Source organism: Panthera onca, chromosome E3, assembly GCF_046562875.1.
Source record: "Panthera onca isolate mPanOnc1 chromosome E3, mPanOnc1 haplotype 2, whole genome shotgun sequence".
In the NCBI taxonomy this organism is placed as follows: domain Eukaryota; kingdom Metazoa; phylum Chordata; class Mammalia; order Carnivora; family Felidae; genus Panthera; species Panthera onca.
Genome location: NC_138354.1, coordinates 31,558,306 through 31,572,949, shown reverse-complemented (window position 1 = coordinate 31,572,949; position 14,644 = coordinate 31,558,306). Strand labels below are relative to the sequence as shown.

The following is a 14,644-nucleotide window of genomic DNA, read 5'->3' as shown; positions in this document are numbered from 1 at the left end:
AAGTATTCTGAAGTAAATGGAAATCTTCATTAACTTTCAGGTAAATGTTTCTTTCCAGTTAGACATACCCTTAATTTATGTTTTTAATTTTTTTTAATGTTTATTAATTTTTTTTTTACAGAAAGAGAGAGACAGAGAAACAGAGCAGGAGCAGAGAGGGGCAGAGAGAGAGGGAGACACAGAATCTGAATCAGGTTCCAAGCTCTGAGCTGTCAGCCCAGAGCCCAGTGCGGGGCTCAAACTCACGAGCTGTGAGATCATGACCTGAGCCGAAATCAGACGCTCAACCGACTGAGCCACCCAGGCACCCCACCTTTAATTTTTGTTTTTTAATTTAAAAATTCCTTTGGGGTATTTATGATACAAGAAGTCTTGGGGCTACTGAGGCAAATGAAATGTTTCTTGCCCTCTGGGAGCTCACAGTCCAGTAGGGCAATTGGTAGATCACCTCCCAGTAGGTGCTTTGGGGGAGATTAAATCAGGATTCTGTGGGAACACAGGGAACAGTGTATCATCTACGATGCTTTCCGCTGCAACTATAAAAACCAGAATCAAACTATTTTTACTCTAAAAAGAGAATTAATTGTCTTGTGTAACTGGGAAGTTTAGGTCTCACTTCAAGAATGGCTGGACCCAGGAGTTCAATGACCTCATATGATGTAATTAGCTCAGCCACTCGCTTTTGCCTTTGCTTACTTACTCTCTTGCTTCTTACTTGTCTCCCTGTCTCTTTCTCTCTCTACCTGCCTTTTTCCGTGAGCTGGCTGTGTTCTCAGGCAGGCAGGCAGGCATCCCTTTCATAGCAGAAATGGTCACATACCTCTTGACTTCTTTCAGATATCTTATCTATCTTATCTCACTGTGGTAGCCCTGGCAGAAAGAGTAAATCTCTTTCCCAATAGTTCCAGTCTCAGTGCCAATGCTCACTGGCTCAGCTTGAGTCCTATGCCTATCTTAACACCAGTAATAATGATTGTGGTGGGCCAGGTCATGTGCTGAGCCCTGGGTCAAGGGGCGGAATCAGTCCCATCCCAAAGCCATGGTTTGAGAGTGAGAAACATTGATTGCCCAGGGGAAGATGATAGTGCTGCCACCAGGAGAAAAAGACATGGGTGCTGAGTAGGAGAAACCAGGGGAGCCAGCCTGGGGTGGGAGTGGGGGCCAAAAGGGTGGATGGAGAAGGAAAGGAGAGACACAGAGAAACTTCAGGGTAGAGGTAATACCTGAATTAAGCCTTGAAGGGTGAACAGGATCCAGCTGTTGAGTGACATGGGGAACTCCAGGCAAAGGAGACCACAGTTTGGGGGGCAGAGTTTATGGAGCAGCTACCCCCTCAGGCCCATGATGCCTCCTGAGCAAATGGCAGGTACTACATGTACCAGATGTATGTGACACTGTGTGGCATGTGAAGGGACCACTCCAAAGAGCTAGGCAGCAGCAGTTACCTTGCATGCTCAGCTGAGGAGTTTGGATTTTTATCCTGAAAGCAAATTACTTGGTTTTAAAAGATGGTTTTGCATTTTTTAGAAACGCTCACTTGGAAAGCAGCATAAATGTCAGTAGGAGAGAATAGCCCAGAGAAATCCCCAGAGGGCTACAAACATACCAAGAGGAACATCATTCACTCATATCTCCATTCAGGAAATCTTCCTTCCTTCTTGAACACCTACTGTGTGCCAGCCACTGATAAGACGGCAGGAAGCTAAATAAGGGCCTGGTCGCATCTAGGACTTATCTATCTACTTATCTATCTATCTTATCTGTCTATTGCATTTAGGGCTCATTGTTTGCTACAACAATTATATATTGTTTATACATATAACATGTGTATATATATAATAAGTTATATATAATATATATAAAATAATATATATTATATATATATAAAATATTTTTTTTCCTCACTGCTGCCAACCAGAGTAAAATTACTCAGCTCCTTCTGCAAGACAAGGGTAAAGATAGAGAGATGGTGGGTTTTCAGCTAGCACTGAACTATCATTTGTGCCTGACCTTCTGCTTGACGCTGGAAGTGGCTCTTTGTGCTGGGTAATGGGTCTGTAGTGTGTTTTGGACAGGTGCATAGATCTTTGTGGGAAGCTAGAAAAATGAGCTAGCCAGGAAGACCTGGCATTCTGCTTAATCTTCATTTCCACCTTTTATCTCCCCCCCCCCCCCCGCACTTCTCCCTCTGTTCGTTCCTCCCTCCCATGGCAGGAAATCCCCATAGAACGCACGAACTGGAATTTCATGTAGGCATTCTTCAAACTAGAGCAACAAATAAGAAATGGTTTTGCTATGTGGAGCCTTCCCCCTCAATCATACCATTAGTGTGCAAGCAAGTCTGGAGAGCTGTAAATCAAGCCTTTCACTCTGGCTTCGGGGACCGTTGCAGATGCCTCAGATGCATTGGTTTTGGAAATAATTGGACATAACTGTTTTCCCTTTTCCAATGGGTTAGGCTTCACTGCTGTGCTACAGGTGACTGATGGATATGCCAATAATGCCAGTATCTAAACAGAGCAAAAATGTCAGCATCTTTTCCAGATTCTCAAACAGTGTGGTAAATTATCTCCTCCCAGACCCCCTAAGTCTGTATTTAGGCTACATTACTAGTCACGGTCAGCACCACGGACAGTTCCACCTCGGCTGCCTTTTGTCTCATGGTTTCCCACTCTGGATGCAGATCTGAGTCATAGGGTTTAAACAGATGGAGATGCTCAGACCACACCCCAGACGTGGTGAACTAGAAACTCTACGGGTGAAGCCCTGGAGTCTGTATTTAAAAAAAAAAAAATTCTTGGATAATGCTGGCACAGCTAGTCTGCAGACCAATGAGTGGGGGCGGACCAGAGGCCCAGGAGGAGGAAATGACTTGCCTGGGATTGCATGGTGAGGTGTTCAGAGAGCCAGGACTGGAGCTCTGATTATCTCCGCTTATTATCTCCGCAGGTTCATTCGCTCTCCATCTTGTGCTCTTAGGCAGAGGAACAAAGAACACAGGGGTGGATGTTTGTACGAATTGGTAATCTGGTTTGAGGTTAACAGTATCAGTTAGGACCTCCAAGAAAGCTTTTACAGATCTTGTCTTCGGATGGGCTGCATCAGTCTCCCCTGAGAGTGTTTTAGGAATGCAGAATCTCAGGCCCCACCCCAGTCCTACTGAGTTGGAATCTGCATGTTTAACATGCAGGTGAGTTGTGTGTACCCAGAAGTTCAAGAAGCACTGTTCCATGTTATTTCTGTGTTTATGCCTGGACCCTTGGAGCAGCACACTTGCCCATCTCCTTCCTGTCGTGCTCACCTCGATCCCCTCAAGGGGTGAAGATCGCTGCTCAGGTCATCGGGTCATCAGGCTTTGAGCCACACCTGTCAGTGGGCAGAGTCACCCTGTGTTAAATTGGTACATCAGGATGCGCCTGTGTCCAGTCTCAGCCTTCCGGGTTGGAGCAGGAAGCTCCCAGCAGCCAGCTGGCTTAGTGTCTTGTTACTTTCTTTTCTTTTCTTTTCTTCCTGTATGATATTCACCCATATTTATTCAGTTTGCACAGTTGTGTTTAAGATGGTGGGAAAGACAGATATGGGTCCTGCCCTCTTGGAACTTCTGGTTTAGCAGAGACAACCATTAAACAAATAAACCATAAGTAACCTTCAAATGGTGCCAAATTTCTATGCAGGAACACTGCAGGAAGCTCTATGTAACACAGAAGACCTGATGAAGTGAAGGAATCCAGGTAGGGACATTTAAACTGAAATGTAGAGGCTGTGCGCTGTTTGGCTAGCAAACAACCTGGGAAGTGTGTTCCAGGCAAAAGGAGGCCTGCATGCAGCTCCACCCTGGACATCGGGCCAGACACACACTCTCTCTCTGCCTGGCTCCTACGGCCTTTCGTCTTGCTGGAATGGAAAGGTGTTCTTGGTGCACACTTGGGAGTTGGCTTTGTCTCTGGGCTCAGGACTGCCTCTGACCCAGGCAGAACACACGTTCCACACAGATATGCAAGGCTTGGAACAGAGGCCTCTAGCTCAAAATTGAGTGCGACTCAGCTTTTCTTTGTCTCCTCTGGGCTTTTACCTCTTTGGGATGCTAGTGAGGGTGGGGGAGCAGGGAGTGAGAGGCAATGGAGAAGGGTATGGGTCCTGGGGTCAGAGTATTTGGGTTTGAATCCCGACACCAGGGTACATCAGCCTGTCATGTCTCTGCGCCTTGGTGCCCTCTTATGTGAATGTAACTTACACAGAATTCTGGCGGCTCCTGCTCGAGGCTGTTGTGAGGCTTCAGTGAGGAAGTTCAGGGGACAGGCCAAGAATACATCCTGGTCCACACCAAATGCTCAGAAGCCACAGTTGGTGGTAACAGGGCTCTCCCAGCCACACTTCCCTGTTAACGCCTCGCCTCGCCACATGGGCAGTGCACCGTCCCAGAGAGGCCTGCTTGGGGGCTCAGCCTGATCCAGCCCACGAGTTCTTATTCTAGGGTCTGAGCATTTATCCTCAGACAAATCCTCAGACAAGAATCACACTTTTATTTTCCCTAACATCTAATTAAAACATGAACTCGGGCCACAAACCGTAAGAGTACCCCTAATACCTGTGGCTTTATCTGCGGTAGAAATCAGTCTTACGTATTTTCATATCACACGACAGTCGCCATAGATGGCCCCAAATATCCTCAAAGCTCACTGCTACCTTGAAGTTATAGTGGTGATAAGACTTGCCACTGCATCTTGTTATCCAAGGCCTCAGCAAAGAAGTTCTTGTGTTGCTTTATCAACATTTTATAAGTGCTTGTCTGTCTAAACCTGTGTTACCTTGTTTTGTGCATTTAGAAACAGTTCTGGGGGCGCCCAGGTGGCTCAGTTGGTTGAGCGTCCGACTTCGGCTCAGGTCGTGATCTCACTCCGTGAGTTCAAGCCCCGCGTCGGGCCCTGTGACGACAGCTCAGAGCCTGGAGGCTGCTTCGGATTCTGTGTCTCCCCCTCTCTCTGCCCCTCCCCTGCTCATGCTCTGTCTCTCTCTGTCTCAAAACTAAATAAAAACATTTAAAAAACACAAAACAAAACATAGTTCTGATTAGGAGCTGGTAGGCTTCATCAAGGCCATACAGAGAACCCTGCTGGTGACCCTCCCTGGGAACCCCTCTCTCCCCCACATCATGTAACTCCCAGCTAGGGCACCTCTGCTGTTTTTGGCTGCCTTGCTCTTTCCAGACTCTTCTCCCTATTCCTTCTCTGCCAGGTTCTTTTTTTGTGAAGCAGGTGCTAGATAAATAATTAATAGGGTGGGAAAACTTGTTGGAAATAACACAGCTCGCATTTATTTTTAAGCATTTGAGTTATGGAGCCCTGCTCCAGGTGCGTTCCAGGTGGGGAAAGTGTCTCTGACTGAAAAGGAGGTTCTGTGAGGTGGATGGGAGGCCACGGCCAGCAGGAGGGAGAGGACTTTCAGAAAAGCCTGTGCCCTGGGAAAGGTGGAGTATGGGGCAGGGGGGCTCCAGGGTGGGAAGTCCTGTGAAGGGGGAGGTGTGGCCTGAACAGTGAGTGGAGGATGCCAAGGAGGAATCACAGTTTCAGTGAGGAACTGAGCTAACATCCTCCCACACTGAAGTCCTGGGAGGAACTTGATTTACGTGATTGAAAAGACCAGGAATGCATTGCAGCTTCAGGCATAGCTGGCTCCAGGGCCCACGTGATCTTGTCAGAACTTGATCTCTCTCTCCTTCCCATTCTCCTTTGTTTTCCTCTCTGCGGGTTTTCTCAGACAGGCTCTCTCCAAGATAGAGCCTCTGGCAGTTCCAGGTTTATATCACCCCACCGGCCGCTCAGGAAGAAAGCACTGCCTTTCCTGGTGGTTCCAGCGGAGTCTAGGAGTAGATTGCACTGGTCTGCCTGGGCTTTGTGCCCTCTTGTTGTTGTTTTAAACAGCCATAATCTACTTTTTGCATCTACAGATTGACCTATTCTGAAAACTTCATATAAATGGATTCATACGCTCGTCTTATGTGACCTCACAAAAGCGTACTGTTTTGTCCATGTTGCAGTATGCATCAGAACTGTGTTTCTTTTTACTGCCAAGTACTATTCCATTATATAGGTAGACCACATATTTATCCAGTGGTCTGTTGATGGGCGTTTAGGTTGTTTCCGTGTTTTGACTATTATTGAGTCTTTAACATGGACATTCGTGTGCACTCTTCTGCGTGGACACACGCTTCTCTTTTCCTTTAATTTCGTTCTTCTGTTGATTTTATTCCACGTAGGAGTGAAGTACGGTCATGTGGTAACCCTGTATTAAGCATTTTGAAGTACTCTGTTTTCCAGAGTAGCTGCACCATTTTATATTGCCATCAGCAAGGTATGAGGATTCTAAGTTTGTCACATTCTTACCATCGGTTGTTACTGTGTGGTGTGTGTGTGTGTGTGTGTGTGTGTGTGTGTGTGTATGTATGAAGTGATGTCACATGGTGGTTTTCATTTGTGTTTCCCTATTGACAAATGATACTGATGGAACATCTTTTTGTGTGTTTATTGGCCACTTGTATATCTTTGGGGAAATATCTATTCAGATCCCTTGCCCGTTTTAAAATTGGGTTGTCTTTTTATTGTTGAGTTGTAAGCGGTTTTTGTCTATTCTGGATACAAGTCCCTTATCAGGTATATGATTAACAAATATTGGGGCACCTGGGTGGCTCAGTCGGTTGAGTGTCCAACTTCTGCTCAGGTCATGACCTCACAGTCCATGAGTTCGAGCCCCACGTCGGGCTCTGTGCTGACAGCTCAGAGCCTGGAGCCTGTTTCAGATTCTGTGTCTCCCTCTCTCTCTGAACCTCCCCCATTCATGCTCTCTCTCTCTGTCTCAAAAATCAATAAAGGTTAACAAATTTTTAAAAAACAAAAAAAATATTTTTTTCTCATTCTGTGAGTTGTCTTCTCCTTTCTTGATGATGTCCTTTGCAGAACCTAAGATTTCATTAATACTGATGAAATCTAATGTATGTATTTTTTCTTTTGTTCCTTAGGCTTTCTGATGTCTATTAAGAAAGCTTTGCCTAAAACAGGGTCACTACAATTTATTCCTGTTTTCTTCTAACAGCTTTACAGTTTCAATGTTTCGATTTAGTTCTGGGACTCTTTTGGAGGTATTTTCTGTATGTTATCAAGGAAGAGGTCCAAGTTTACTTTTACATGTGGATATCCACATGTCACAGCACTGTTTGTTGAAAAGACCATTCTTTCCCCCAATGCATTGTCCTGGCATTCTTGTGGAAAATCAGTTGTTGGCCATGAATGTGAGAGCTTATTTCTGGATGTGAAGTTATCTTCCATTGATCTAAATCTCTATCCTTACCTCAGCACCATTGTGTCTTAATGACTAGAGTCTCTGTAGTAGGTTTGCAGTTGAGAAGTGAGCCCTCCACCTTCGTTCTTTTTCCAAGATTAGCTTGGCTACTCTGGGTCCCTTAAATTTCCCTATGAATTTTAGGATAAGCTTATAAAGACTGTTTAAAAAAAAACAGCAACTGAGATTTTGGTAAGGCATCACATTGAATCTGTGATCAATTTGAGGGATGTGATTTTTATAACAAGGTGGGATGTTTTTCCATTTATTTAGGTCATCTTTAAGTCATTCAGCAATGTTTTGTAGTTTTTAGAGTCTGAGTTTTGTGGTTCCTTGGCTCATATGTACATTCTTGAGCCAATCTCTGTGGCCAGGGGTATGGAACATTCCAGTAGCTGGACCTGACTCAGGTGTCATGTCTGCTTCTGCAGATGGGGAGCGGCAGTGGTGGTAGGGGGCAGCCTCTCCCCCACCACGTGGACTGAGAATAGGGAGCAGGAGATCTTTGAGAGGATTGTTACAGTGCTCTTACCAGTGGCATGGAGGGGATGGCTGCTGGGCAGGCAAAAAGAAGAAACTGTCGGTCATAATATCTTAAAATCGAGGCTTCAGGAAAGGCACCGAAAGGGATATGGAGGCACTGGATCCAGGGTTTAAAAGGCTCTTGTCCACTTGCTTCCTCCATAAAAGAAGACATGAAGAGAAATCCCTGAGGTCTGTGGCATCTTAGGATACAGAAGTGAGATTGTGGAATCTTCCATTTACCAAAGGCAGCACATTAGGGATTTAAGGTAGGGTGGGTTTGGGAATGTCAACTCTGGTCAGTGAATGCAGGTAGTGAAGGCTTAGCTGGGGAGGTGGGATCTCCCTGCCCAGACAGCCTAGGCTGATTCCACACCATCCCCCCTCCCGCCCCCAAACCAACAGTGCATTCACTGAAACCGCATTCCGCCTCCCTTGGGTGCCGCTCCTGAAGCTTCTCCTTCATGCAACACATGTCTGTTTCTTCTAATCTTCAGTTTTGCATTCTTTTGTCTGACAAAGCTGTGAAATAGTGAACGCCACGTCTCATGCGCTCATCAGCTAGTAGAGATGATGATTGTACTAAACCCACATGTTATTTTGAGATAGAAATGCCCTGGCAAAGTGATAACAGCGATGGTAATAACACAGACGGAGCACTTACTCTGTGCAGGCACTGCGGCTACTGTTGTTATCCCTCTTTTAAAGACGATAAAACCAAGCACCTCTTCCAAGGCTACAGATCCAGTAAGTGGTAGAGTCGGGATTCCAACCCGGGTGGTCTAACCACCACCAGCTCAGTTTCTTTACCGGCAAATCACAGAGTTGAGCACAGCGTATGGCACAGAGCAAGCCCTCAGTAGATGATAGCTGCTGTTTGCAGTCAGAGAAGAATCTTTACTGCGCAGAGCAGGTGACACTTGGCCCCGTTGTCCCAGGTGTGGGCGATGATGACCAGTGTAGAATCGAGCCCTCTGCCTCCTCTGTTTCTTCGCACGAATTAGCTGGGGTAGGGCTAGCTGCCGCAACGACTTTCAACCCCAGACTTTGAGTTTGTTCGTTGTTGACCTTGTTGTCTGACGTTTGTGGTCAGCAAGTGGTTTATACAAGGGCCCTGAGTAGGCTCGGAATATCACTGGGCCCAGCTTTGAGGTTTGCCTCTTTTCATTAAATAGCTTGAATTTTTCTAAGTTGGTTTGCTTCACCTACTCGCTTGCTGACTGCAGTAAAAGTTCTTTTCGTAGAGTGGCTCCTTGGACGTCCGCTGACTCAGCACCTGAGGTGTATTCAGTGCGATCTCGTGTGAGGAGTTCCAGGCTGCGGATTGGGAGGAAAAACCACGCTGGGCTTCAGTTCCTCTTCTGTAAGAGGTGGTGTGGGCACCACCGTTTCATTTTTAACTCCCTTAGTTTTGGCATTGGCACCCTCACGGGACCAGAGGGCATGGTTAGATACGTGGATTCTGAAGTCAGAGGGGCTCGGGTTTGACTTGCGGTTCCTGTCATTGAAAGGATGTTTGACCTTAGACAAGGTTTTCACCTCAATGTAAAATGGGTTTTCCTCAATTGCCTCATCTGTAAAATGGGTTTAATAATAGTGTCCACCACCAAAGGTAGGATTAAACAAGTGGAAAAACTGTGTTAACGCCAAGCCTCACACCCAATCAGCTCTCAGTAAATGGCTGCTATTGTCACCACCTCCAGTAGTTTAAACAGAGGAAGGGGAGCTGCTTTGTTGAATTAGACCCTCCCCTCAACTCCGTTAGTTAAAGCCCCCACCCAGGACACTTCTAGGGAGCTCTGCAGGAACCTCCTTGGAAATGATTTTTGTAAAGTGATCTCTACACCCATCGTGGGGCTCGAGCTCACTACCCCAAGATCAAGAGTCACACGCCCCACCGACTGAGCCAGCCAGGTGCCCCTGCAGGGACCTCCTTAGAAGACTCCTGAACGTCAGAAGTCCCTTTGGTTTCAAGGGACGAGGCCGAGGAGCCCGAATTCAGTCTTGGCTGTCAGGCAGGTCTGTGCCTCGGTGGCCCCCTCTGGCAGTGGGGTTGGCAATGGCTGTCTTGGCATTAAGTTATTTGAGGTTGGAGGGGAGCGTCTTTTGGAGGAGGTTTGAGAGAAGCCAGAGGAAGGGGCCGCAGTGCCCCCAGGTCTCTGCAGCATGCCCGACAGAGAAACGGGAGAGACACAGCATCCCTGACCTAGGACCCCACCAGCCGGTGTATGTCCCTTCTGCCTGCTGCCCATTGGCTAGAGCTGCTCTCCTGACCCCAAACTCCCTGCAGAGCGTATAGAGCAGAGAGGTATTTTGTGTGTACCAGCTTCCTACACTACAGTCTCATGCGCTGGTGTGCCCCAGCTCCTAGCACCTGCTTGGCACATCATGTTGGTTGAGTCAAGGCACGATGACAGCTGCCACTCTCTTACAGAGAAAGGAGCGAAGACCTCCAGCTGGGGCGTGTCTTGACTAGCTAGGTTGAGTCCGTATTTGACTCTGATTTTATTTTTACTTCTTAAAAGAAAACTCCAGGGTCCTTGTCCAAGGTAAATAAAACGCCCAAGTAAAACTCGAAAATAATCCCTTTATCCTTCCTGCTTTATCTTCCCCATTTGTTTTTTTGATATTGTGATATGATAAGAAATATATGTTTGGTCTTTGTCCCTGGTTCCTGGCACAGAGCCCCTAAAATCCTTCGAATTTTCTGATGGGGTGAGGGGAGAATCTTTTGATACAGTGTTGGACTCACTCTTGGGTCCTGACCCAAGAGCTTCTAAGACCGTGGGGATCTCCTGAGGCTAATCTCCCTAGAAGCCTGCAGAATGGGGCTGGCCTCCAGAAGGGCCAAGACATGATTAGAGGGTTAGAATGTTCAGCCCCGACCCCTGACCTCTGAGGAGGGAGAAGGCTGGAGATTAAGTCAGTCCCCAGCGGTCAGTGATTTAATCAGTTGTGCCCATGCACTGGAATCTCCCTAAAAATCCTAAACTGTGAGGTTGGGAGATCTTCACGTGGGTGGACACATTGAAGACCTGGGTGGGCGGTGCCCCCAGGGGACGCAGGGACAGTCCACACCTCTCCTCCTCATCAGTACCTTGCCTTATGCTTCTCTCCCATTTGGCTGTTTTTGAGCTATATGCTTTATAATAAACGGGTGATGTTAAGTAAATTGGTTTCCTGAGTTCTGTGAGCCATTTTAGCTAATTATTGAACCCGAGGAATGAATTATGGGAATCCTTGATGTGTAGCCAGTTGGTCAGAAGTACGGGAGCCTGGGACTTGCGATTGGCATCAGAAGTGAAGGTAGACTCGGGACAGAGCCCTTAACCCGTGTGGTCCCATGCAGACTTCAGGCCGTTAGCGTCAGAAGGGAGTTGAATCATTAGACAACCGGTTAGTGTCTGGAAAGCTGGAGAATTGATTGCTGGTGTGGGAAAAAAAAAAAAAAAAGAGGAAAAACCCCTCCCCATAAGGTATCAGAAGCATCGTGGAGAAACACAGTTCAGGTTTGCATGAAGCTCAAATGTCCTCAAAGGTAAGGCTGTTGCCCTCTACCTCTCCCACCCCTCCAGTGCCCAGCTTGGTAGCAGGCCCAATGCACAGGCTTTGTGAACTGAATGGAATTTTTGGAAACTTCTCCTCTCAAGAAAGGGGATGGTGTGGGACAGCAGAGAGGCTGGGCCTGGAAGTTGGAAGGACCATTCTAGCGTGAGCATAGACAAGTTAATTCCTCTCTCTGTCTCAGCGCCCTAAAATAGAGACACTCTCCCCGCCCCCCCAACCACAGAAGTGTGTTATTGAGGGTTAATGAAATGCCATATTCTGAACACCTGGCCTCAGGTGGGTGTGCTTGCTGTCGAGTCTATAGCAGTTACGGTCAAGGGCCCTGTTACAGCCCCAGGCCTGCTGCGGTGGGTGAGCCAGGCCCCAACCCTTCCCAGGGTGTCTGGAGCCTTTCTCCAGAAAGGCACTCGGTCTGCAGAAGCCTGGAACCAGCCCCTCTCAGAAGCCCAGCTTGATGGCCGCCGGCGGGGAGGGGGCCATGGAACCAGCCTTGCAGGGGTCTCTTTTTGATGACCTATCGATTTTTTTTTCTGTTGCTTCTGGATGGCTTGCAGATGCATTTTCTTTGGTCTGCACCATGATCTCCAGGCGTTTGAGTCAGCGGCCAACTGATCTGAGAATTGAGAGATTTTGCCTTCATTATGCCTCTCCCAGCCTGTGGCACGAGCAGTTAAGAATTGATAGTCATTATAGAGGCTGCAATTAAGGCAGAGATGGTCCCCCATAATGCCGCTGTCGCTGCTCTTAAAACCTCTGAGAATCTCCAAACCAGACCCCGTGCGACCATCACACTTGTAGCCACCAGACTGTGAAATGGTCTGGGGCCTCGTGAGGGGACCGGCCTGTCTGTCACGAGGGAGCGGCTCTGTGTGCCATCTCTGCCCGAGGGCTGCATGGAGGAGTGTGGACAGGAGGAGAGCAGGCCCCGTGGGGCCCGCAGGCAAGGCTGGAACATAAACTACGGGAGAGCACTCCGAATCTCCAGCTGGACTGTCACGGCTCAGTCTCCGTGTCTGCAGCCGTCAGACTCGGAGCTTTTTCAGGGCGGAACACACGTGCACCCCAGATCCTGCTGGGGACTTGGGGTCTGATGGAGGCAGGGCCTGGCCGTAAACGGGCGCGGGCAGGAAAATACTGCCGCTCTCCTTTCTGTTTCCTCCTTAGCTCGGGTACAGAAAAAAGCAAGTGAATGCTGTTCTGCAGCTCCAATAACCTGACCCCGCTGGTCACCCGGAGGCCCCCAGCTCTGTGTTTCTCCTCTCTTAGCCCGTCCGCCTCCCGCTCTCCTCCCTGCCTGCCGCCAGCGGCTGCTCCAGCGGGTTTGGCTGTGGCTGCAGACATGTTGGTTTCCTTCTAGACTGTGTTGCAGTTGCTGTGTTTTTTTATTTGCCTTCACGGGTGTTGCGCGTTAGTCTCTGTTCCTTTACTTGGCGTACTCAGCATTCTATCTCAGCTCCATTCACAGGGCTGCCTCTACCTACACTTTGCTCCTGTAAGTGGTGATTGTATTTGGGGGGAACGTCAGCCACGTCTCACTTCCCCTGTGGCCTGGAGGGGCCACCCAGTGGCCCCTGACTCCAGAACCAGGCAGCAGTGAATCTCACTGGGTGTGACCCCTGTGGTCCTGCGTGAGTGTTCTTCCAGGATAGATCTCAGGATGGAGTCAGTCTGGTGCATAGTCTACTATATTTAATTTGACCAAATAATGCCAGGTCGCTGAAAGAAAAACGTAGAGGCAGAGGGAACCTGAGTTGAGCTTCATTCTAAAAGAGGAAATTCATTGCCTGTGGAGTGTCCGCTGGGTACTGAGAGCACCCCCAGTTTCTGCTTCACAAGCGTGATCTCACTCGGTCACGCAGCGATTCTCCGAGTCTGGCATTCTCCATATCTGCATCGTGCAGCTGGAGAAGCGGGGGTCCAGGGACAGCTAGTGACTTGGCCACGATTACTCGGCTAAACAGTGGTAGGAGCTGAGCCCGCCTCTGAGTGGCTCTGGTGGGCACATCATGCGACTTTCCCGAAAGAATCCCAGGTCCTGGGGCTGGCTGTCGTGAATTTGAGGAGAGTGTCCTGAGTTCAGGAGCCTCTGACGGGCTCGTCTGTCTCACACTGGTGGCTTTGTGTGGCGTGCTCTTTGTGTTTTTTTGCTCTGCCTACTCTTTAAATATTTTTATAATCTTTTAACATTTTAAAATCTGAAGTTTCACATAAAAATCTTGGCGATCCGGCAACAGTGGGCCCGAGTTGATGCAAGGCCAAGTTTCTGGGATTACAGGAGTGGTACCCCTTCCCAGCTGGCCCCGTCCCCGTCGCCCGTCCTGTGGCTCGTGTGACCCACAGTTCTGCCGAGTTTGTGGTTCTGGAAGAGATTTTCGTCTGTGGGCAACACCCTTCTTTCCTTTCTGAGTTCTTCCTATTAAATGCACGAACCAGCCTTTCCCCCATCCCCAGCTGCTGGGCCCGCACTGTCCCTCGGCTGCAAAGTCAGTAACGGAGAAAAATCGTGCTTAGCTGCAGTGGAGCCTGTTCCTGGCCTGCCAGGAGATCATTTGTCGTGTCCTGCCGAGGGCCCAGCCTGTGCCCAGCACCGTGGAGGGGGTAAGAGATGCCGCTCCTGTGTGGCACGGGGATTGGGCGGGTGGCGGGGGGAGGGGGGAGACAGGCCGCCATACCCAACCCGTCTCCAGCAAAAGAGGCAGTGGCGAAGCCTGTGCACCGAATCGTCCCTTCCCACAGATGGGGTTCTGTTGATACAAAGGTGAGAATTCATCCAGCCACAGCCACTTCTCTCTGTGTGGAGCGGGGGCCGGGGGAATGTGTAGAATGACGGTATTTGGTTCCCTGTGTGCGAACTATAGGACCAGTTTCTTTTGGATTTCTGTCTTTAGTAAAGCTGTAGGTCCCCTGCGGTTGGGAATCCATTCATGCCGAGAGGCAGGGGAGTATCGTGGCTGTGAGCTGAGCCCAGCTCTGTTCCCCACCAACCCCTCACTGTAGAGAAGGCGCTTAATCTCTTAGAGCCTCAGTTTCCTCATCTGCCAAATGGGGGTTTGAGTAGCCAGTTCCTAAAACCCTTGCAGTGAGATAATGCAAGGAGGCACTTCGACTAGGGTTGGCACACAGGAAGCTCACAGTAAACCGTGTCCTAAGTATTGCTCTTTCTGTTGCTCTCAGAAGCTTCTGGGAGGAGGGTGTACATGTAGCTCGGGCCTGTGTGGGT

At 48.6% G+C, this 14,644-nt stretch overlaps 1 protein-coding gene across 4 annotated transcripts in view; it reads left to right on the top strand.

Annotated features, from left to right (window-relative positions):
* SNX29 (sorting nexin 29) overlaps positions 1-14,644 on the top strand; it is a 497,129-nt gene that overhangs the window by 429,788 nt on the left and 52,697 nt on the right. The window lies entirely within an intron of this gene.